The sequence below is a fragment of the Carcharhinus amblyrhynchos genome, chromosome 24 (assembly GCF_965287045.1).
Source record: "Carcharhinus amblyrhynchos chromosome 24, sCarAmb.v2.hapA, whole genome shotgun sequence".
Taxonomy (NCBI): domain Eukaryota; kingdom Metazoa; phylum Chordata; class Chondrichthyes; order Carcharhiniformes; family Carcharhinidae; genus Carcharhinus; species Carcharhinus amblyrhynchos.
In genome coordinates this window covers 36,821,035-36,844,668 of record NC_137347.1, presented here as the reverse complement: position 1 = coordinate 36,844,668, position 23,634 = coordinate 36,821,035, and the positions used below count along the sequence as shown (strand labels likewise).

The following is a 23,634-nucleotide window of genomic DNA, read 5'->3' as shown; positions in this document are numbered from 1 at the left end:
ACCTGGTCCATTCTATCTGATGTCCAATTAGAAAGAGGATGATATAGCCAACAGAATTCCTCCAACGCTAAGTTTTATCAGGTGGCAGGGCCTAGGCATTTCTGAATATCTTCCCCTTTTTGTTCATTGAAATCTGGGTGAAAATTGGAAGAAGAAAGATGGACATTAGCTTTTAATGCTGAAAATAAACTCAGCAGTTTACAGTGCTGGATTGGGAGAAGGAAAGTTAAGTTGTTGATAACTGGTACCATATTTGGAGATCACTTGGGCTGGGAGAAGACAAGCTGCAAACTTTCTAATGCAGTATTGAAAATGCAATCAGCACACAAGACATTAAATATTTCAAATTCATAAACATCTACAATCTTAAACATTGTTCATCCTTGGGATCTAAATCATGACGCGATTTCTTCACCTATAAAAGAAATTAACACAAGATATTTCTTCATGAGAAAAGCACACTTGTACAAAATTTAAACAAACAATGTAATGAATATTAAGACTTGGGATGTATTCCTCTTACAGTTTCTTCATTGAAGTATCTATCTCGTTAAACATCTTACTTGCATACAATTTAGAGCATGGTTGTAAAATTCAACTCTTGAGAAACTTTGTCATTCCACACTTGCGCAGCAAGAACAGAGAGCACAAATTAGGATCAGCTTGTGATTGCCTACTCATTACCAGCCTAAGTGATTGAAATAAAAATAAAATACAAATTGCCTCACTGAAAAAGCAAGACTTAAAACAACACAATGAAAATCATTCTGGATTTAGTCAGAAGTATCACATACACGAGAATCTTGTTGGTGCTCCATTAAATTCAAGTGTCCTGGTGTTCTCTTTAGTTAGCGATACTGGACAACGAAGCACGGTTCTATTTTTCAGACATTTATATACCCTGATCACACAAAATTGACATCAGATTCTCTGGACTTGTTGATTTAGTTCAAATTGACATGATGACTATTTACAGAAAAGTTGCCCTTGGCAACCCTGAGCAAATATATTTGTATAGATGTATCCTTAATCCCACAGATCAACTTCAGGGTCAAACAAGAATTCTAAACCAGGACACCACTTAAACTAATTAGGAAAACAGCCATTTAACGTACCAATTCATTCTAGACTGGAGATAGGTTCTTGTGCTTTGCCACATAATCAAGGTAAACTGATACCCAATTAGCAAATAGTAAAAAATAATTATCCTCAATACCATAAGACCATAAGGCATAGGGGCAGAATTAGGCCACTCGGCCCATCGAGTCTGCTTCGCCATTCAATCATGGCTGATGCTTTTCTCATCCCCATTCTCCTGCCTTTTCCCCATAACCCCTGATCCCTTTATTAATCAAGAATCTATGTATCTCTGTCTTGATCTGGCCTCCACAGCCTTCTATGGCAAAGAGTTCCACAGATTCATCATCCTCTGGCTGAAGAAGTTCCTCCTCATCTCTGTTTTAAAGGATCGTCTCTTTAGTCTGAGAATAGGCCCTCTGGTTCTAGTTTTTCCGACTAGTGAAAACATTCTTTCCACTTCCACTCTACCCAATATCCTGTAAGTTTCAATAAGATTCCTGTTCATCTTTCTAAACTCCGAGGACAGACGCAGAGTCCTCAACCGTTCCTCACACGACAAGCTTTTCAGGGATCATTCTTGTGAACTTTCTCTGGACCCTTTACAAGGCCAGCACATCCTTCCTGAGATACGGGGTGCAAAACTGCTCACAATATTCCAAACGGGGTCTGACCGGAGCCTTACACAGCCTCAGAAGTACATCCCTGCTCTTGTATTCTAGTCCACTCAACATGAATGCTAACATTGCATTTGCCTTCCTACCTGCTGACTGAACCTGCACATTAACCTTAAGAGAACCTTGAACAAGGACTCCCAGGTATCTTCATGCCTCTGATTTCCTAAGCATTTCCCCATTTAGAAAATAGTCTACGCCTCTATTCCTCCTTCCAAAATGCATAACCTCACACTTTTTCACGTTGTATTCCATCTGCCACTTCTTTGCCCACTCGCCTAACCTGTCCAAGTCCTTCTGCAACCCCAGTGCTTCCTCAGTACTATCTGTTACTCTACACTCACCTGTGCCTCCTGATTCTCCTGGAGCTCTGGCATCCCACTGGTGTCTTCCATTGTGAAAACTGATGCAAAATAACTAATCGGTTCTTCTGCCATTTCTTTGCTTCGTATTATTACTTCTCCATGCCCATTTTCCAGTGGTCCGATGACTATTTTTGCCTCTCTCTTACCTTTTATACACTGAAAAACTCTTCTTTTATTTTACAAGCTAGCTTACACTCATACTCCATCTTTTCCCCTCTTATTGTTTTTTTAGTTGTCCTTTGCTCGTTTTTAAAGGCTTCCCAATCCTCTGACTTCCCACTCATCCTTGCCACTTTGTATGCTTTTCTTTTATTTTTATTCTGTCCTCGACTTCCCTCGTCAGCCATGGATGCCTCGTCCTCCCCTTAGCATGTTTCCTCCTCCTTGGGATGAATTCTGTTCATCCCTTGGAATAACCCCCAAAAACTCCTGCCATTACTGTTCCACCGTCTTCCCTGCTAGGCTCCCTTTCCAATCAACTCTGGCCAGCTCCTCCCTCATGTCTTTGTAGTTACCTTTATTTAATTGTAATACCGTTACATCTGATTCCAGCTTCTCCCTCTCAAACAGCAGGGTAAATTCTATCATATTGTGGTCACTGCTCCCTGAGGGTTCCTTCACCTGAAGTTCTCTCATCCAATCTGCCTCATTACACATCCCCAAATCCAGAACTGCCTGTTCCCTAATAGGCTCTGTTAGAAGCTGCTCCAAAAAAAATCTTGTCGACATTCCACAAATTCTCTTTTTTGGGATCCACTACTTATCTGATTTTGCCAGTCCACCAGCGTATTGAATCCCCTATAATTATTGTAATATTGCCTTTGTTATATACCTTTTTATCTCCTGATTTATTTTCTGCTCCACATCCTGACCACTGCTAGGGGGCCTGTACATAACCCCCATCAGCATCTTACTCAACCCTGGAATACCTAGATAACAAAGACACCTACTTCAGACTCCTACTTATTGACCACAGCTCAGCCTTCAACATCCTTATTCCTAGAAACTTATCTCCAAACTCCATGGCCTAGGCCTCGGCTCCTCCTTCTGCAACTGGATCCTGAACTTCCTAATTCACAGACCACAGTAAGGATAGACAACAATATCTCCTCCATGATCATCCTCAACACCAGTGTCCCACAGGGCTGTGTTCTCAGCCCCCTACTATATCCTTATTCACCTATGACCGTGCGGACAAATTCCTCTCCAACTCAATTTTCAAGTTTGCTGACGCCACTAGAATAGCCAATGTTGTTCCTTTGTTTAAGAAGAGTAGCAAGAATAATCCAGGTAATTACAGGCCAGTGAATCTTACACCAGTGGTAGGGAAATTACTGGAAATGATATTTTGAGACAGGATTTATTGTCGCTTGGAAATAAGTGGACGTATTAGTGAGAGGCAACATGGTTTTGTTAAGGGGAGGTTGTGTCTCACTAACTTGATCAAATTTTTTGAGGAAGTGACAAAGATGATTAATGAAGATAGGGCAGTGGATTTTGTCTACATGGACTTCAGTAAGCTCTTTGACAAGGTTCCCCATGGCAGACTGATGCAGAAGATGAAGTCGCTTGGGATCAGAGGTGAGCTGGCGATGTGGATACAAAACTTGCTCGGTCATAGAAGACAGAGGGTAACAGGGGAAGGGTGTGTTTCTGAATGGAGGACTGTGACTAGTGACGTTCCTCAGGGATCAGTGCTGGGACCTTTGCTGTTTGTAATATATATAAATGGTTTGGAGGGAAGTGTAACTGGTTTGATTAGTAAGTTTGCGGATGACACAAAGATTGGTGGATTTGCAGATAGCAATGAGGACCATCAGAGGATACAGCAGGATATAGATCGGTTGGACATTTGGGCAGAGAGATGACAGATGGAGTTTAATCCAGACAAATATGAGGTAATGCATTTTGGAGGGTCTAATACAGACAGGAAATATACAGTAAATGGCAGAACTCTTAAGGATATTGATAGTCAGAGGGATCCGGATGTACTGAAAGTCACTGAAAGTAGCAACAGAGGTGGAGAAGGTAGTCAAGAAGACAAATTATCATTGTCCAGCTTGTGGATCACTCCCTTTCTCATTGTCTGATTAAACGAGTTTTGCCCAGATTAACGACCTTGGAGCCTGTCCGTGAAGGCCCTTATCAGAAGACTTTTGCTTTTCATAGTCATCAATGTGGTTTTTAAACTTGTGTGATTATTAACCCTTTCAGTGGGTTAAAGGGGGCAGTGGGAACCAGTAGGGTGGGAGTCTGAGAGTCTAGCAATGACATGTGAAAGCTGCTAATGGTTGTTGGAAGGGACGTGGAAATAAACCTGGATTCTAGGGGTTGGCAGGATGAGGGAGGGTTGTGGGGAGACTGTGGGAAGGTCAAAGGTCACTACAAGAGGCTGAACGGTTATGGGTGGGGAGGGTGTAAGTTACAAGGGGAGATTGGAAGGTGTTTGACTCAATCTGAAAAGTCACACATACCATGGCTACCTAGAGCCTTAAGGTGGAGATCTCAAGGCGCTGCTTGAGAGTAGGGTCTTTGGGAGTGGGTGGAGCAACTGGTCAGCTCCACTGGACAACTGAAGGGAGCAGCATGTAGTACTGGCAATGCTGGGGCATTTCAATGGTTGAGTGTGTGAAGAGCAAAGGCTCTGCATCAAAGGGAAGTTTCTTGCTCATGATCCAAGCTAAGATCCCTGCCTCCCTGTTCATGCATGATTCTGGCAGACTTTGACAAAGCCTGGGGTGTTTCCTTGAAGATAGGGGGAGCCGCCTCACAGGCCTAACCACTGTGTGTCCAAAGATGTGTGGGTTGGGTGGATCGGCCATGCTAAATTCCCTCTTTATGTCAGGGGGACTATCTGGGATAAATGCATGATGTTAGTGGGATTGGGCCAAGGTGGGATTGTGGTCAGTGCAGACTTGCTGGGCCGAATGGACTCTTTCTGCACTGTAGCATTCTATGATTCTATGACTAAATGGCAGGTAAGCCACATCAGATCTCATTAAAGTGCATGTGCACTCTACAAAACTAAGAAAATTAACAAAATTATAGTGTGTCAATGCAACTGGATGTGAAACGCTAGCTTCTTAATCATTCATTTTCTTCCTCTAAATGTCCCCAATGACTTGAAAGGATATTATTAAACTAAAAAGAGAGTTGGAAAGATTTACTAGGATGCTAGTGGGGCTTGATGGTTTGAGTTTTAAGGAGAGGCTGGATAGACTGGGACATTTTCCCTGGAGTGTAGGAGACAGCCCACTGACCTCTCTGCCCTGTTGCCTTGCACAACCTTGGCAGCTGTCCTCTAAAGGTCAGAGGCCTGGCAGGCCCCAGTTACTTTGGCTGTCCTGCAGGAGGGCAGCTGCCCTCTCTATGGTCATAGAGGACAAAGTTGAAGAGGTCACAGGGGCAAGGGGGATTCTGAAGAGTCAGACACCCTCAGGGTTTAAGTCCCAGGGATGTCTTTGAAGGAGGTTGAAGTGCCAAGTTCCCTCTCTCCCAGTTGGTGCCTTTACCACAGAGCCCCACGAGCTCCCTGCAGTTCCATGAGGTGAGTGCTGTTTCTATGGTGTAAACCTCGATGACTTCCTCCCATGCAGGACTGATCACACACTTAGCTTCCTCCATCTTGGTGCCAGTAACACCCCTCTTGGCTTCCACCTCATCAAAAAAAAGTAAAGTTTATTTATTAGTATCACAAGTAGGCTCACATTAACACTGCAATGAAGTTACTGTGAAAATCCTCTACTCGCCACACTCCAGCGCCTGTTCGGGTACATGGAGGGAGAATTTAGCATGGCCAATTCTCCTAATCAGCACGTCTTTGGACTGTGGGAAGAAATCGGAAACCCAGAGGAAGCTCACACACATTCTCACAGGGAGAATGTGCAGATTCCGCACAGACAGTGACTGAAACTGGGAATTGAACCCGGGTCCATGGCGCTGTGAGGCAGCAGTACCAACCACTGTGCCACCGCGCTACCCCAAGTAGCACATTGAAGGAAGCTTCGCTGGATCTGGGATCAGACATCCCTGGGATCGTTGGGCTGTCTCCTCCTTCCACAGTGGAGCACATGTCATCTCATCTGCCCCATTATGCAGTACCCCATAATTAATTAACCCACATCGAGATTCAATGCAAATTCCAACCAGGTTCTACAGCGGGAAACCTTTCTGGTTCCCACCCTGGCACAGGACATAATGGAAAATCCTGGCCCATCTATACAGCACCTTTCATCACCACTGGGTCTGTACTCGTTGGAGTTTAGAAGGATGAGACGTATAAGATAATGAAAGGGATGGATAGGGTAGAGGTAGAGGGATTCTTCCTGCTCAGAAAAGAAAAGCAGGACTAGAGGGCACAGCCTTAAGATAAGGCTGGGGGGGCGGGTGCAGTTTAGAACAGAGTTGAGGAGGAACTTCTTCACTCAAAGGGTGGCGAATCTCTGGAATTCTCTGCCCGTTGAAGTGGTGGAGGCTACCTCGCTAAATATATTTAAGACACGGGTAGATAGGTTTTTGGTAGACAGGGGAATTAAGGGTTTTGGGGAGAAAGCGGGAAAGTGGAACTGAGCCACTTCAGATCAGCCATGATCTTATTGAATGGCGGGGCAGGCTCGAAGGGCTAGATGGCCTACTCCTTCTCCTATTTCTTATGTTCTTATGTTCTTCTGTTCACTGGACACCTCAACGCGCTCTACAGTCAATGAAGCACTTTCCAAGTCATAGTTGTAAAGTGGGTAACACAGCGGCCAATTTATACACATTAAACTTCACAAACGGAAGTGTAATGATGACCAGTTGGCCTGTTTTCGGGGAGACCTCCCCTTGTCAAACTTTATGACTCTATGACTCACTGACCTGAACAAAAGTCAACTTTGGACCAATCTCAAGGGCTGAACATAGTGACAGCTGGTTGGTGAGGCAGTAGTCCATTCCTGTACCGGCTGAGGTTATTCATGAAGGCCCCGCCTTCTCAACCCATCGTTGTCTGGGACTATGGCACCTTAACCTAGGAAGCCACAATCCCACCTTGGTTCATTTACACTCTGCTGTTCTGGTTATTTTGTTTCTGGTTTAATTTCTTCTCCATGTTATTTTGACATTTAAATTGAGAAGTATGTAAAGGAGTGTCTCAGCTGCACCCATTTCTAATTGCTTCATTGTATTTCTGCATTGGCCAATTCTTTCACCCAATCAGCAGAACTTTGCATATATCAGTGGGTGAATTTAATTTTCTCTTTCGTTACTAATGCTGCCAAAAAACATTCATTCCAAGACATGGGATGGTCAGAGCGAGGGAGAGGGGTGAGGGGTGGTCAGGGAGGGGTGAGGATGGTCAGGGTGGCTGGGGGGTAGTTGTGGGGGGAAGGTAGGGTGTTCAGGGGAAGGGTGGGCACAGCAGAGGGGGAAGGGGGTCAGAACAGGGAGGGAGAGGGTCAGAGGGGGAGGGATAAGCTGGGTGGTCAGAATAAGAGAGGGAGGGGAGCAGGGTGAGCAGGAGGGGGTGTGCAGGAGTGGGGGAGGAGAGGAACGAGACTGGTTAGAGCTGGGGGTTCAGAGCAGAGGAGAATAGGAGTGGCGTGTCAGAGCAGGGGGAGGAGGCCAGAGCTGGGGGTTCAGAGCGGAGGACAAGAGGTGAGGGGCGATTGGGTTGCCTGAACAGGGGGAGGAGGGTCAGAGTGGGGGGAAAGGGGACGGGACAAAGGGGGAGGGGGAGTCAGAGCAGGGTCGTTGGAGCAGAGGGGTCAGTACAGGGTGAGAGGGTGAGTGTGATAGAACGGGGTGGGTAGGCGCAGAATATGGGTGAGGGTTCTAAGCGGGAGGTGTGGGAGGGGGAGTCAGAGTGGGAGGCGGGGTAGAGGGGGTGTCAGAGCAGAGGGAGATTGGGGCAGATGGGTCATTGGAGCAGAGGGGGTTTTGGAGCAGAAAAGGATGTTGGAACAGAGGAGGAGGTTGGAGCAGTGGGTGTGTCAGAGTGGATGGGGGGATTGCAAAGTGCAGGAGGAGAGCGTAATTGCCAGATAAATATTTACATGGGCAATTCCCTAGAGAGATTCCCCAGCTCATCTTTGGGGTACCATTCTACTTATTCTCTTGCATGTATATTTACTCACTCTTCCTGTCTCATCTTTCTCCTGGACCTTGGATCCACTCATGAATTGAAGAACGATATCTGTTCTGCAGCCTCCCAAGTAATTGTGCGTGCTCCAAGTCTGGCTCATCTCCCTTTCTGGCCTCTGCTCTAAGTGCTGCAGCTCAACTCACTGCTTTCCACTGAGGCCTTATCCATGAGTATTCCATCCCTGACTTCACATTCTCCAGGCTTTGCTAACCTTGCATTCAGCAGCCAGTTTTCCAGCTTGCTTATTGTGACACTAAGTGCCCCACCTACTTCCTCATCTGCCCCAAACATGAGTACAACAGTTTCCACTCAGCCGGAATCAGGGAGTCAACTTCTCCCGTCTCTGTGAAGGCAGATCAAATACTTTCTTAGGGGCCACGTCAATTCAAAGTCCAAGGATGTGCAGATTAGGTAGATTGGCCATGCTAAATTGCCCATTAGTATCAGGGGGATTAGCAAGATAAATCCTTGGGGTTACAGAGGTAGAGTGGAATAGGTTCGATGGACCGAATGACCTCCTTCTGCACTGTAAGGATTCTATAATTCTTTCTTTAAGAAGGTTGGGCTCATAATCAGAAGAGACCCATTAGACTAATGATCAGTTGGGACTTCACTATTCAATTTCCAGTGTGTATGGGCCCCACATTTCCTCTGAAATCCCATGATCATTACAAGAAATACTTACTTCCTGAAAAATTGTTAAATTTATTAATAAAAATGTTCAAAAACACGGTTACGAAAATGATGACAGTCCAATTCACCAATGACAGACATTCTCGATTCAGCAGAACAATTTTACAAAACAGAACAGCTCCTTTAGCTTCGCAGGCATAATTGTGGAATGCTAGTTTTATTATTATTATCAATTCATATGATCTAAAAGTGTTTGAATAACTGTCAGCAACAGACCTGAAATGATGAATTGCTTTCCTGAGGCACCCTAGTGTTTATGTTTATCAGCCGTGCTTCATCTGGCAGCCAGGGTCCAATCATTAGGCATCTTCCACAGTTCTCCCCCTGGGTGGTTTCGCCGGTCTGACCTGTCAGTCAGTGATGAAACTCTGGGAGAAAACACTGCAATAGCGGCAAGTTGCGAGCACATTGTCCAAATGAAATCTCCTTCTGGGAGGCTTTCCACAAAAGCAGCTTAGAATTACAATTGGCTCCTGAGAACATAACAGCTGCTTTCCAGATGTCAAGGAGATGAATAGTTGTGGACAGTTCTTTCAGCTAGTGTATAATGAGAGTTATATAAAAGCTCCAACACTTGCAAACCTTTTTTTCCTTCTTGATGTGTTTGTTCTGTGGCTGTCTGAAAACACCTGCATCCACACAGTTTTGAGTGTGAATTATTTTGTTTTTCATTCGGTTTTAACCTTTCTCAGCAGTAATGTAACTTTCAGACTTCCTTCCCCATTTGCACAAGATGTAAAGCGTGATCCCAAACCTGACAGCTCATATCTTATTCGACAACCAGCAGCCACCTACATCAGAACTGGGCACTCAGCATTGAAGGCCAAAGAGCTAGAAATGGTTGAGTTTATGGTTAATAAGATAAGTACCTTTCCACATCCTTTTAATTACTTTGATATCATTCATATGTAGATTTAATTTTGTTATTTTCAGTGATGCCTGATATTTGCTTCATACAATGCATCTACCTTTAGCAACTATATTCGAAGCTTTACTCTGCTTTACCCTCTCAAATTCAATAGCCCAGGCTATTTTCTTATGTCTCAAAATTTCTGCCTGTACTCCTCTGTAGGTGCAATGTCCAGATTTCTTTTGACCACTTCATTTGCTTAGCTTTTTCAACTTCAGTGTTGGCATGGAGGGACTAGGACAGATTGCTGATGATCTGAACACCCAGAAACTTGAAGATCTTTAAAATGAAATTAAAAGATGTCTCTACATCCCTTTCCTCAAACTTTGGGAAGGTTTGTACAAATTTAAACATCTATCCAATGGAGGTAGATGTTTTATCATCAGAATTTTCCTCAGCATCTCAGGCCAGTTTTTGCAAATTCCAGCCTTTTCAGCCACTGTTCCCTTTCTCTCATGCCCTTGCCTCCCGTTCCTGCTCTCTTTCCCCCTTTCTCTCTCTTTCAGTTCTTTTTCATGATCAAGATTCGTCATTTACAACTGAATCCTAGCTACCTCAATTGGTTCACCCTGTGGAGATCAATATTCTTTAGGGGAGGCATGGTGGCACAGTGGTTAGCACTTCTGCTTCACAATGCTAGGGATCTGGGTCCAATTCCTGGCTTGGGTCACTGTCTGTGTGGAGTTTGCACATTCTCCCTGTGTCTGTGTGGGTTTCCTCTAGTGCTCCAGAGGAAATCCAGATCCACCCACAAACTGAAAGATGTGCTGGTTGGGTGCATTGGCTGTGCTAAGTTCTCCCTCAATGCACCCGAACAGGCGCCTGAGTGTGGTGGCTAGGGGAATTTCACAGTGACTTCATTGTGGTGTTAATGTAAGCCTTACTTGTGACTAATAACAAATAAACTTTTTATTGTGTCCCTTCCAATCTCAAATGGTGTGCTATTACCTCAACAATGTCTGCTTTCCTCACCACTATGGTTAATTCTAACTGCAATTTATCTGCCAATTCTGGCAGTTACTCTTGATTACTTTCTGTAAATCAATCGGGCTTTAAAAAGTCTTTAAAAAGTCTTAAATGGAGCACAGGAAAGATGGACATGCCCCTGTCTACACCAACAGTGATGAAGTTGTAATGATCAAGAGCTTCATGTTTCTGGATGTTCAGATCACTAACAATCTGTCCTGGTCCCTTCATGATGTGGAGATGCCAGCGTTGGACTGGAGTAAGCACAGTAAGAAGTCTCACAACACCAGGTTAAAGTCCAACAGGTTTATTTGGTAGCATAAGCCACAAGCTTTCAGAGCACTGCTCCTTCATCAGATGACTGGGAGTTCTGTCCACAAACAGGACATATGAAGACACAAACTCAATTTGCAAAATAATGGTTGGAATGCAAGTCTTTGAGTTGGAAAGCTTGTGTTGTACTAATATTGTGAGACTTCTTACTGTGCTGGTCCCTCCCTACCAACGGTAAGCTGAGAAAGCCACCAATGCCTCTACTTTCTCAGAAAGTTAAGGAAATTCATCATGTCTGCTACGATTGTCACTAATTTTTTACAGATGTACCATAGAAAGCATCCTTTCTGGATGCTTTCTATGGCTCCTGCTCTGACCAAGACTGCAAGAAAGGGTTGTGAATGTAGCCCAATCCATCACGCAAACCAGTCTCCCATCCATACACTTCCCAGTGCTTCGGAAAAGCAGCCAGCACAATCAAGGAACCTATGGACATACGCCTTCCACCTTCTTCCATCAGGTAAAAGATACAGAAGTCTGAGAACACATACAAGCAACTCAAGGACAGCTTCTTCCCTGCTGCCAACAGACTTCTGAATGGACTATCATATATTAACCTGATCTTTCTCTTCACCTTATCTGTAACTGCAACACTTTATTTGGAACCCTCTTCTTTCCTTCTCCTTTGTATATTCTATGAATGGCTATGAGGAGAGGCTGAATAAACTAGGCTTGTACTCGTTAGAGTTTAGAAGAATGAGGGGAGATCTCATTGAGACGTATAAGATGATGAATGGGATGGATAGGACAGAGGTGGAGAGACTCTTCCCGCTCAAAAAAGACAGTAGGACTAGGGGGCACAGCCTCAAGATAAAGGGGGGGCGGTTTAGAACGGAGTTGAGGAGGAACTTCTTCACTCAAAGGGTGGTGAATCTCTGGAATTCTCTGCCCGTTGAAGTGGTGGAGGCTGCCTCGCTAAATATTTTTAAGACGCGGGTTGATGGGTTTTTGATAAGAGAGGGGATTAAGGGTTATGGGGAGAGGGCGGGAAGGTGGAACTGAGCCGCGACAGATCAGCCATGATCTTATTGAATGGCGGGGCAGGCTCGAAGGGCTAGATGGCCTACTCCTGCTCCTATTTCTTATGTTCTTATGTTTATATTGTGCACAAGAAATAGTACTTTTCACTGCATACTAACACATATGACAATAACAAATCAAACATCCCAATTTAGTTGCTCCACAGTTGGCATAGCTCTTCAGCAGCCTAGGCACTAAACTCTGGAATTCTTTTCTTAAACTTCTCTGCTCCATCTCACTTTCCTCCATCAAGGCACTCTTTAAAACTATCTCTTTGACCAACTTTTTGTCCATCAGCCCTGACATCTCCTTGTGTACTTTGGTACTTTACTTTATAATACTTCTCTGAAACATTTGGGGCATTTTATTATATAAAAGATGCAATGTAAATGTAAGTTGTTTTGTTGTTTTAAAAGTGCAAATTATTGCCATGCAGTTCATATTTCAATCTCAACATTTCATTCTTTTTGATCATATATTGATCTTCAGTGACTCCAAACACTTACTCCCTGCTAGTCAGTCCTATCTTTGGCCCTCTCCATGCACAGTTATAACACTTCTGAGTGTTGCTTATGCGTTAGTGTCTCAGGCTGCCTGTATTGCTTTCCATGGCCTTATTCATGTCTGGATAGCCCTGGATGAAAGCCCACTGGTATGTTTGAGGGCTTCTGCAACAATGACACCAAAACACATAAAGAGATAATAAGTCAAATGACCAAAAGATTATCCAAATAGGTAGGTTTTAATAAGTGTCTTAAGGAAGGACAGTGAGGTAGAGAGGAGTCCAGGGAGGGAATTCCAGAACTTGAGGCCTAGGCAACTGATAACAAAGTTACAAATGGTGAAGCAAATGAAATTGAGGATTTGCAGAAGGCCAGAATTAGATGAGTGCAAATATCTCAGAGGTTTGTGAGGTTGGATGAGAGGATGGCACAGTGGTTAGCATAGCTGCCTAACAGTGCCAAGAATCTGAGTTCAGATTTGGGTGAGTGTGGAGGTTGTATGTTCTCTCCGTGCCCATGTGGGTTTTCTTCGATTGCTCCAGTTTTCTCCCACAGTCCAAAGATGCTCAGGCTAGGGGGATTAGCGGGGTAAATTTGTGGGGTTATGGGGATAGAGCATGGATTACAGAGAGAGATGGTGCATATTTGATTGTGGATGGGACAAATGACCTCCTGCACTGTAAGGATTTTATAATTACCGATTTTGATTTGATTTACTGTCACATGTATTGGTATACAGTGAAAAGTATTGTTTCATGTGTGCTAAAGACAAAGCAAACCATACATTGAGAAGAAAAGGAGAAGGTGCAGAATGTAGTATTACACTCACAGCTAGCATGTAAAGAAAGTCAACTTAATATGAGGTAGGTCCGTTCAAAAGTCTGATGGCAGCAGGGAGAAAGCTGTTTTTGAGTCGGTTGGTGTGTGACTTCAGACTTTCGTACCTTTTTCCTGATGGAAGAAGATGGAAAAAATGTCAGGTGTTCCTTGATTATGCTGGCTGCTTTCCTGAAACAGCGGGAGGTGTAGACAGAGTCAATGGATGGGAGGCTGGCTTGAGTGATGGACTGGTCTTTCTTACCACCCTTTGTAGTTTCTTGCAGTCTTGGGCAGAGCAGGAGCCATACAAGGCTGTGATACAACCAGAAAGAATGCTTTCTATGATGCAGCTGTAGAAGTTGCTGAGAGTGTAGCGGACGTGCCAAATTTCCTTAGCCTCCTGAGAAAGTTGGTGGGCTTTCTTAATGGTAGCATCAATGTGGGGGGACCAGGACAGGTTGTTGGCCATTTGGACACCTAGAAATGGACTGGCAAGTTCAAGGAGGGATTTGAAAATGATGAAATAATATTTAACTATAAAAGTTTTTTTTCTATTTTACAGTTAATAGTTCTGAACTATTGCACTTCTCTAAAAAGGGGGCATTGTGTTGCTTTGACAACATTGGAACTGCTGGTATTGATACAACTTCACTGTCTCCAGTAGGTTCCCATTCTGAAAGTTGCAACCCTCCTGGTGGCGGGAAGGAGGGCAGCTCGGCCCACGTGACGCATGGGGAGGCGGCGGAAGTCCCAGGGTGCAGTGCGACGCTGCAATGGCGGCCGTTGTGTGGTAGCGACCGCAGAGGCGGGATGCGGCTGGAGCTGAGGGGCACGGCAGCTTGCGGATTCTCGCCCTCCAATTCGAAACCCCCTTTGTAGCTGATCGCCCTGGCTTCTTTCCGTGTCAAACGGTTGATGCGGTTTGTTATTTTATTGTTGTTGTGCGCGCTCTGAGGGAAGCGGGCTCGATGGGGCAGCAAGGACGCAGGCCCCGAATGTCCTTTGCCAAATAGTGAGTATCTGCTGACAATAGCGGCCGCGCATGCGCTTAAGCTCGCAAGTGACGCTTCCTGCTAAATAGTGTCCCTATGTACAGTGAGCCGCACTGAAAGTTAACTCTGGCAGTCCATCGCTTAGGATGAACATACACTTTAGATATTAAGTTTCACGTTCAAATGTTTCAGTGTCAATATTGCAACATGAAGTTGCGTTAATTGTAACTCAAACTTAGAAAGTACAAGTTCAGTTTATTAAAGTGTTCAAATCTTGTGTATATTTAGTAAGTAGAATTGATTGAAGACATTGCAGTTTTTGTCCCAGTGTTAACAAATGTGTCTAACTTGATATTGGCGTGGTTGGCTGCTGCCTCACGCGCCAGGGACTCCAGGGTTGATTCCCAGCTTGGATCTCTGTCTGCGTGGAGTCTACATGTTCTCCCTGTGTCTGTGTGGGTTTCCTCCGGGTGCTCTGGTTTCCGATCACAGTCTGAAAGACATACTGGTTAGGTGCATTGGCCATGCTAAATTCTCCCTCGGTGTACCCAAATAGGTGCTGGAGTGTGGTGACTAGATTTCGCAGTAACTTCATTGCAGTGTTCATGTAAACTTACTTGTGACACTAAGAAATAAACTTTGAAAACAATAGTAAATTGTTGGGACAACTCTTTTTCATTCATATGATGTGGATGATGATAGCAAGGCTAGTGTTCCTAATTGCATTTGAAGGTGGTTAGGACCTGCCTGCCTTTTCCAAAAATATACCTTATAAGAAATTTGCAAGAACATTACCAACATTCTAAAATGGCCATCATGCAAAAAGCAGTAATATTTAGGTTTCTTACAGTATCAAGCAACAGTCTGAGATGCTTCACTGCAGTAAAGGAAACATTTCACAATGGTCTTACAAATGTTGCAAAGTTACTTTAAAGATTATCTACATAGAACAAGTTGCACTCAGATGCTTCAGTAGAACAGAAATACATGTAATATTCACTCTATGCATCCAGTGAGTCATTTGCTTGGAGAGGTTTTGCTCCTCTTGGTTCACCGTGGTTAAAAGATTTTGCAGTGACTTCCCCCATTGCGCTTCTGCAGCAGCTGCCCCAGGCTATAGTACATCCCTCAGCACGTGGTCCTGGGCTTTGGAATGTGCCAGTCTGCAACACTTGGTCGGGGACAACTTCTTGTACTGGAATACAGACAAGTTCCGTGCAGACCAAAGAGCACCTTTCACCAAGTTGATCCTCTAGCAACATCTGATGTTTGTCTTGGAGTGTGTTCCTGGGAACAACCCATAGAGCACAGAGCTGCATGGGATGAACCTTAACAAAAAATAGTTCATCTCTCTCCAGACTTTCTTTGCAAAGGAGCAAGGAGGTGGACAACTGTGTCTTCCCCACCATGGTCACCTCAATTGTAACATGCAAATAGGATGAAACTCTGGGCATGTAGGAAAGATATGAAAAGGAGGAGGCCATTCTGGTGATGAAGCATTCTGTCAGATGATGCTGACAATCTGCTCAGGGAACCATTGGACAGGATCCACCAACATCTTTTCCTATAGGGCTTCTAGGATGCATACCACTGCCTGATGAACTCGTGATCAAAGGTGTTTTTCTGCATAAACTTTTCTATGAAGGACAGGTGCTATGGTGCAGTCCAGTCAGTTGGAGCGTTCCACAGCAGCTTGGCCAGACCTATCCTTCGCAACATTGGGGATAGGTAGAACCTCAGTATATAGTGACACTTGGTGCTTGCGTACCAAGGGTCTATGCACAGCTTAATGCAGCCACACAACTGGTGAGACCTACCTTGTTGAGTACAATTAAGTGGCTTTATAGGTCACTTCAGAGAGCAATTAAGAATCAGCCACATTGCTATGGGTTTGGAGTCACATTTAGGTCATGCTGGGTAAGACTGGCAGATTTTCTTTCCTAAATGAAATTAGTTAACCAGTTGAGTTTTTACAACAATGTTGGTTACGTGGTCACCATTACTGATACTAGCAGATGGTATGGTATTAATGTAACTGAAAGGATAAATAAATGTAGGTGAAATAAAAATTGGCATTTGTTTAATTATATTGAACTTAAATTCTGCAACTGTTATATAATTTGAGTCATGTTTTTGGGTGATTAGCGTGGGCTTCTGAATTATTAGTCCCTTTAAAACCGCTGTGTAATTATCCTGTGGTAGGGTTGGAAACCACCATCTTTTTTTAGATATTGAAACACCAATATGTATTTCCAGAATTCTTGTATTTCAACAGATGTTCAATATTAGCAGTTTCTTCCTCCTCTCTCTCTCTTCCCCCCCCGCCCCCCCCGGTTATGGCTTCAGTGTTACCCAGTTGAATTTGTTTGTCTTTTTTTTAGTTGAATGTGTCTTTATCACAACTGGTAATTTATTATCTACTATTAGTGTTTTGGTTCCATTAAATAACTTCTGCACTATAATTTGTCTTCATTTGTGGGATGTTAGCATTGCTGGCTGGACCAGCATTTATTGCCCATCCCTAGTTGCTCTTCCGAAGGTGGTGGTGGGCTACCTTGAACCACTGTAGTCACTGAGATGTATGTACACCCACAGTGCTGTTAGGAAGGGGGTCTAAGGATTTTGCTGCAGTGACAGTGAAGGAATGGCGGTGTATTTCCAAGTCAGCATGGTGAGTGGTTTGAAGGGGAGCTACCAGTTGGTGCTGTTCCCAGGTATCCTCGCTCTTGTCCTTCTAGTTGGTGGTTGTGGATTTGGAAAGTGCTGCCTAAGGAATCCTGGTGATTTCCTGCAGTGCATCTTATCGATGTTACACACCGCTGCCACTGTTCATTGGTGATGGAGGGATTGAATGCCACTCCTTCCACAAACAATCAAGCGGGCTGCTTTGTCCTGGATGGTATCGAGTTTCTTGAGTGTTGCAGGAACTGCACTTGTTCAGGTAAGTGGGGAGAGTATTCTATTACTTTGTGTTTTGGTAAATGGTGGACAGGCTTTGTGAAGTCAGGAGGCGACTTGCTCGACGCAGGATTCCTAATCTTTGACTTGCTCTGATAGCCATAGTATTTGTATGGTAGTCCAGTTCAATTTTGGGTCGTGGAACTCCCAGGATCTTGAGAGCAGGGAATTTAGTGGTAGTAATATCATTAAGTGTCAAGGAGTGATGGTTAGATTCTCTCTTGTTGGAGATTGTCATTGCCTGGCACTTGTGTGGTGCAAATGTTGCTTCCCACTTGTCAGCCCAAGTCCTAGTCTTGCTGCATGTGAACATGGACTGTTTCAGTATCTGAGAAGGTATAAATGGTACTGAACATTGTGCAGTCATCAGCGAACATCTCGTCTTCCGACTTTATTATGAAAGGAAGGTCGTTGATGAAACAGCTGAGGATGGGCCTAGGGCACTGCAGTGATGTCCTGGAGGTGAGATGATTGACCTCCAACCACCACAACCATTTTCCTTAGTGAGAAATATGACTCCCAACTGGCAGAGGATTTTCCTCTGATTTCCATTGACTCTAATTTTGCTCGGGCTCATTGATGCCAAACCTTATCAGATGCTGCTTTGATGTCACCTATGGTGTTCAGCTCTTTTGTCCATGTTTGAACGAAGACTGCAATGCGGTCATGAGCTGTGACCCTGGTGGAATCCAAACTGAGCATCAACGGGCAGGTTATTGTTGAGTAAGTGTCACTTGATAGCGCCGTTGATGACCCCTTCCATCACTTTACTGATGACTGAAAATAGACTGATGGGGATGTAATTGCCCCGATTGGATTTGCTCTGTTTTCTGTACAGGATGTACCTGGTCAATTCTCTGCACTGTATGGTAGATAATTGCCAAAGGGCCAATTTGTTGTAAATTTATCTCCTGATATGTTGCATTGTTTCTGGTGTCTCAAATAATCAAAAGTTCTGTTGGTAGAATTAAAAACAGGAAATGTCGATAAACAGTGGTATGTCTAATCAGCAAAGCAGGAGAGACAAGAGTTAGCCAGAAGGTGGGGTTGAGGTTCAGATTAGATCAACCTTGATCTCAATGACTGGCAGAACAGGCCAGAGGGGTGGTATGGCCTACTTCTGTTTCTTTTGTTAACATTTTGGGTGAATATCCTTCATTAGAACTGAAAACTAAAACTCAGGTGAGCATTTGATTAAAAGGGAAAATGACAAAACAACAGGTTTTCTCATGATAGAGATGGAGTTACTGCATTAGTTGAACTGTTAGATGATATGAAGGATGTTGTTCATATGATCTCTACACTACCAAAGAGGCCATTCGGTCTATCGTACCTGCGCTGACAACAATCCCACTCAGACCTTATCCCTGTAACCCCATGTATTTACCCTGCTAATACTCATGACACTAAGGGGTTTTTGGTATGGCAACATGAAACAAATGAGCAAATAAAGTGGCCCAAATAAACAAAAAATGAGAAAATGGAGAGATAGGGGAGCTGAAAATGTATGAATGTACAAATTAGGGGTAGGTCACTCAGCCCTTAGAGTCTGCCCTAACATTCAATAAGATCATGGCTGATCTGCTGGTAACCTCAATCCCACATTCCTATCTGCCCTGATAACCTTTCACCCTCTTCTTAACTAAGAATCTATCTAGCTCTGCCTTGAAAAAAATATTCAAAGTCTCTGCTTGCACTAGCTTTTGAGGAAGTGTTTCAAAGACATTCAACCCTCAGAAAAAAATTCTCATCTCCATCTTAAATGAGGGACCCCCTATTTTTAAACGATGATCTCTAGTCTAGATTCTCTGATGAGAGGAAACAACAGTAAGGACTGTACAATGCCCAGAAGAGTTAAGGTACTGGAATTTGTAAATGGAAATGTCAGAGTGGAATGAGAAGGCAAGTTAAATTGTTGAGGTTTGGGCAGTTCAGGGTCACACTTGCTGGCAAATATTTTCTTTCATCAGGCTGACTGTTCGTAACCTTAGGGTTCATTAAATCATGCTGTAAGTGACAGATCCATGCATAGTGTATCCATAAGCATTGTGTACTTTTAAGGTCAGCTGCTTGTTGCTCGTGTTTGAGTCGTATATATGAAAGGTGGACTTTAACATCTTATTTAAGACATTAAGGAGCTATGAGTATCATGCTATTGAACAGTTTCAGAACAATGTGACAACTATAGACTGCATTTCCAAACCAAATTGACTCTTTCCGGACTTTCAAGAGCATGAATTGTTAATGCACCAGCACTTCTTGGCCATCAGCTTCAGTTGAAATTTGTCCAAGATACTTTGGCAATGAGAGAATATTATTTTCCTTTGTGTGTTTGCGTGGCATGCTGCCACACTTGCAGCTTGTAAGAAATTCTTTCTCGGAATTAAATTGTTATCCATCAGATATTCCATAATTTTCTTCAGTCATGTTTGTCTTAATATTTGTGTTCTTTTAATCCCTACTGGTATACAGCTGATTCATGACTTGATTCAAGCAGTTGGTGCAACCACACCTTTGTCTCAGCTTTAATTTTTTCCATAAGTTACGTGTGGTCTCAACCTAATTGTATTTTCAGCTACTTGGATCGCCTTTCCCTCTGATTCTAGACTTCAAGAAAAATACTACCTCTTCCAAATAATGCTTTACAAGTGTGGCAGTTGGCTTGGTGATTAATGCAGTGTTTGGGAAGCCAGCTGGTTTCTGAAGGGAAGTTTGCAGCAACCAGTTGTGTAGTATTTACATCTCAGGAGAATATTATTGACTGAAAGCAATGTTGTACCTACAGAATTGTGGCACTGATGACACTGGGAAGCAAACAGCAGAATGTCTCTTATGACCAGGTTCATGCTTGTGGGTAGAGGTGGAGTCTTGGTGCAGGTGGCAATAGCAATAAAGCTATAACAGTGCAATTATACCCGCCACTAGTAAAAAATGATGGCAGTATCTTTTTGGCCATGCATTATATGAACCTAGCACTATATTTTTCAATCCTGGTGGCATCATTAGAGATGTTATATTCTAGGATATGGTTGATTGGTTACCTCAGCTCAGCAATGTCTGAGGGACTAAGAATTCATAGTGAATGTCATTTGAGTTGCTAATCAGGACAACATTGAGAAAACCGACTCAAGAACAGCTTTTTCCCTACTGCCATCAGCCCTTTGAATGGACCTACCTTGCATTAAGTTGATCATTTTCAACTCCTTCCTTATGACTGTAACTACATTAAAAAGGTTCCACATCTCCCAAAGGTAGGGGAGTCTAAAACTAGAGGGCATAGGTTTAAGGTGAGGGGGAGAGATACAAAAGGGTCCAAAGAGGCAATTTTTCACTGAGGGTGGGGAGTGTCTAGAACAAGCTGCCAGGGGTGGTGGTAGAGGCGGGTACAATTTTGTCTTTTAAAAAGCATTTAGACAGTTACATGGGTAAAATGGGTATAGAGAAAATGGGCAAATGCAGGCAATTGGGATTAGCTTAGGGGCTTTAGAAAAAAAGTGTCATGGACAAGTTGGGCCAAAGGGCCTATCTCCATGCTGTAAACCTCTATTTCTATTAGGATTCTATTAGTAAATAAAAGGATAGCTAAAGAATAGGTTGGACCAATATGAATCACAGAGATATTCAGGGCTTTGTTTCAGTCTTAATGTATTACAGCATTCGAGGGGACAAAATGGATCAATTAAATAGGATAACTGTTGATTTACAAAGTAGTATTTAAAAAAACAAAACAGTGAAACTCAAATGTGGAAGAGGTACAGGGTGCTAATTGCATCCATCTACAGTCCTGAGGAAGTAAAACTGGCAACACAGTGCTTTGGAGGAACTAGAATAACTTGGTTTAGATTTGGACACGTGCTTAATATCCTTTCTGTAAGGATGAAAAGGCACAATGAATGTTATCTTTAATTTGGGTTGAATAATTCTTCAGCTGTGTAATTGACTATTTTTCTTCCTGCTGTCTTTTTATAGTCAGATCATGTAGGCCTTCAGCCAGTCTGGAGTTAGGTTAGCTATGTTCCAATGATTATCTGTGCTTTAGTTACAGACATGGGTTATATGTCAGTTAGTTGCTTTATTTGCTAATGTAATCTGGTGCTGTCTTTACCTATTTAATAGAAAATTGAATTGACTACATGGATTTTTACTACACTGGTTATTGCGTTTCAAGAGATATAGGGATCAAGAAAAGGAGGTATTCATGACACTAAAATGTGAGGATCGATGACAAGGGGTGAAAGAATGGATATGGAGAGGATGATTTCACTAGTGGGAGAACTTGGAACTAGGAGCCATGGTTTAAAAGTAAGGCTTGTCCATTTAAGAGAAATGCAGAAAAATCTTTTCTGAGAGTCAGGAGTCTTTGGAATTGTACACCTCAAAAGGCAGTGAAAGCAGAGCCTTTGAATAACTTTAAGGCAGAGCTAGATAGATTTTTGATTAACAAGGGAATGATAAGTTTTTGAGTTAATTTGATTTATTACTGTCATGTATTAGCATACAGTGAAAAGTTTTGTCTATTGTGCCATACAAAGCATACCATTCATAGAAAAGTAAAGGAGAGGGTGCAGAATGTAGTTACTGTCATAAGGAAGGAGTTGAAAATGATCAACTTAATGCAAGGTAGGTCTATTCAAATGGCTGATGGCAGTAGGGAAAAAGCTATTCTTGAGTCAGTTGGTACATGACCTCAGACTTTTGTGTCTTTTTCTTGATGGAAGAGAGTAGGTCCAGGGTGCATGGGATGCTTGATTATGCTGGCTTTTCCAAGGCTGCGGGAAGTGCAGACAGAGTCAATAGATGGGAGGCTGGTTTGCGTGATGGACTGGCTTCATTCACAACATTTTGTAGTTTCTTGCAGTCTTGGACAGAGCAGGAGCCATACCAAGCTATGATACAACCAGAAAGAGTGCTTTCTTTGGTGTATCTGTAGAAGTTAGTGAGAGTCGTAGTGGACATGCCAAATTTCCTTAGGCTTCTGAGAAAGTAGAGGTGTTGATGGGCTTTCATAACTAGCATCAGCTTGGAGGGACAAGGCAAGGTTGTTGGTGATCTGAAAACCTAGAAACTTGAGGATCTTGACTATTTCCCCTTCGTTCCTGATGATGTAGACAGGGGCACATCTTGCACTATGCTTCCTGAAGTTGATGACTATCTTCTTCATTTTGTTGACTTTGAGAGAGAGATTGTCTATCTTTTTGCTGTACTCCATCTCATCATTGTTTGAGATCGACCCACAATGGTGGTGTCATCAGTAAACTTGAAAATTGAGTTGGAGGGGAATTCAGCTGCACAGTCATAGGTGTATAAGGAATATAGTAAGGGGCGGAGGACACAGCCTTGTGGGGCACCAGTGTTGAGGATGATCATGGAGGAGGTGTTGTCGCCTATCCTTACTGACTGCGGCCTCGGTTAGGAAGTCTAGGATCTAGTCACAGAGGAAGGAGCCAAGCCCCAGGCCAGAGTTTGGACATGAGTTTTGTAGGAATTATGATGTTGAAGGCTAAGCTACAGTCAAGAAATGGAGTAAAGTGGATCCAGGCAATCTGGGACGCTGGAATGGATTTGTGTCATGACTAACCTTTCGAAGCACTTTTAAATGTTTTCAGGGATAGGCAGGAATGTGGGCTTGAGGTTACAGTTCAATCAGCTATGATCTTATTGAATGATAGAGCAGGTTTAAGGGCTCATGGCCTACCCCCACTCCTATTTCATATGAGATTGTGTTAAGATTGAATCCGTTGGGATGGAATTAAGACACATTAAAGGAAATAGTACAACTATTGTGCATGACTGGCGATCAAACAGTGAAGATGAGAGGGAATGGATGATCTGTCGAAAGTTCGAAGAACTGTGGAAGACCAGCAGGACAAAGCTTCAACAAAGGGTCGTCTGGACTTGAAACGTCAGCTCTTTTCTCTCCTTACAGATGCTGCTGGACCTGCTGAGATTTTCCAGCATTTTCTCTTTTGGTTTCAGAACCATTTTAATCTGTGGGCTTTAGATGTACCCACAGTGCCATAAGGAAGGATTTTGACCCAGCAACAATTAAGAAACAGTGATTTATTTCCAAGTCAGTCTGATGTGTGGCTTGGAGGGGAACTTGCAGGTGCTGGTGTTTTCTTGCATGTGGTGTTCTGGTCTTTCTGGGTACTAGAAATAGCAGATTTTAATGGTGCTGTCAATGAATGGGCATTGAGGGGTGG

The 23,634-nt window shown here is 43.3% G+C and overlaps 1 protein-coding gene across 2 annotated transcripts in view; it reads left to right on the top strand.

The window, feature by feature from the left end:
- Window positions 1–14,247: 14,247 nt before the first annotated feature.
- Window positions 14,248–23,634, top strand: part of LOC145358016 (protein phosphatase EYA3-like) — a 59,297-nt gene continuing 49,910 nt past the window's right edge. For both annotated transcript variants that reach the window (XM_080211704.1, XM_080211703.1), the window contains exon 1: window positions 14,248–14,493. The gene's annotated coding sequence lies outside the window, so the exon portion shown is untranslated. The remainder of the gene's footprint in view (window positions 14,494–23,634) is intronic.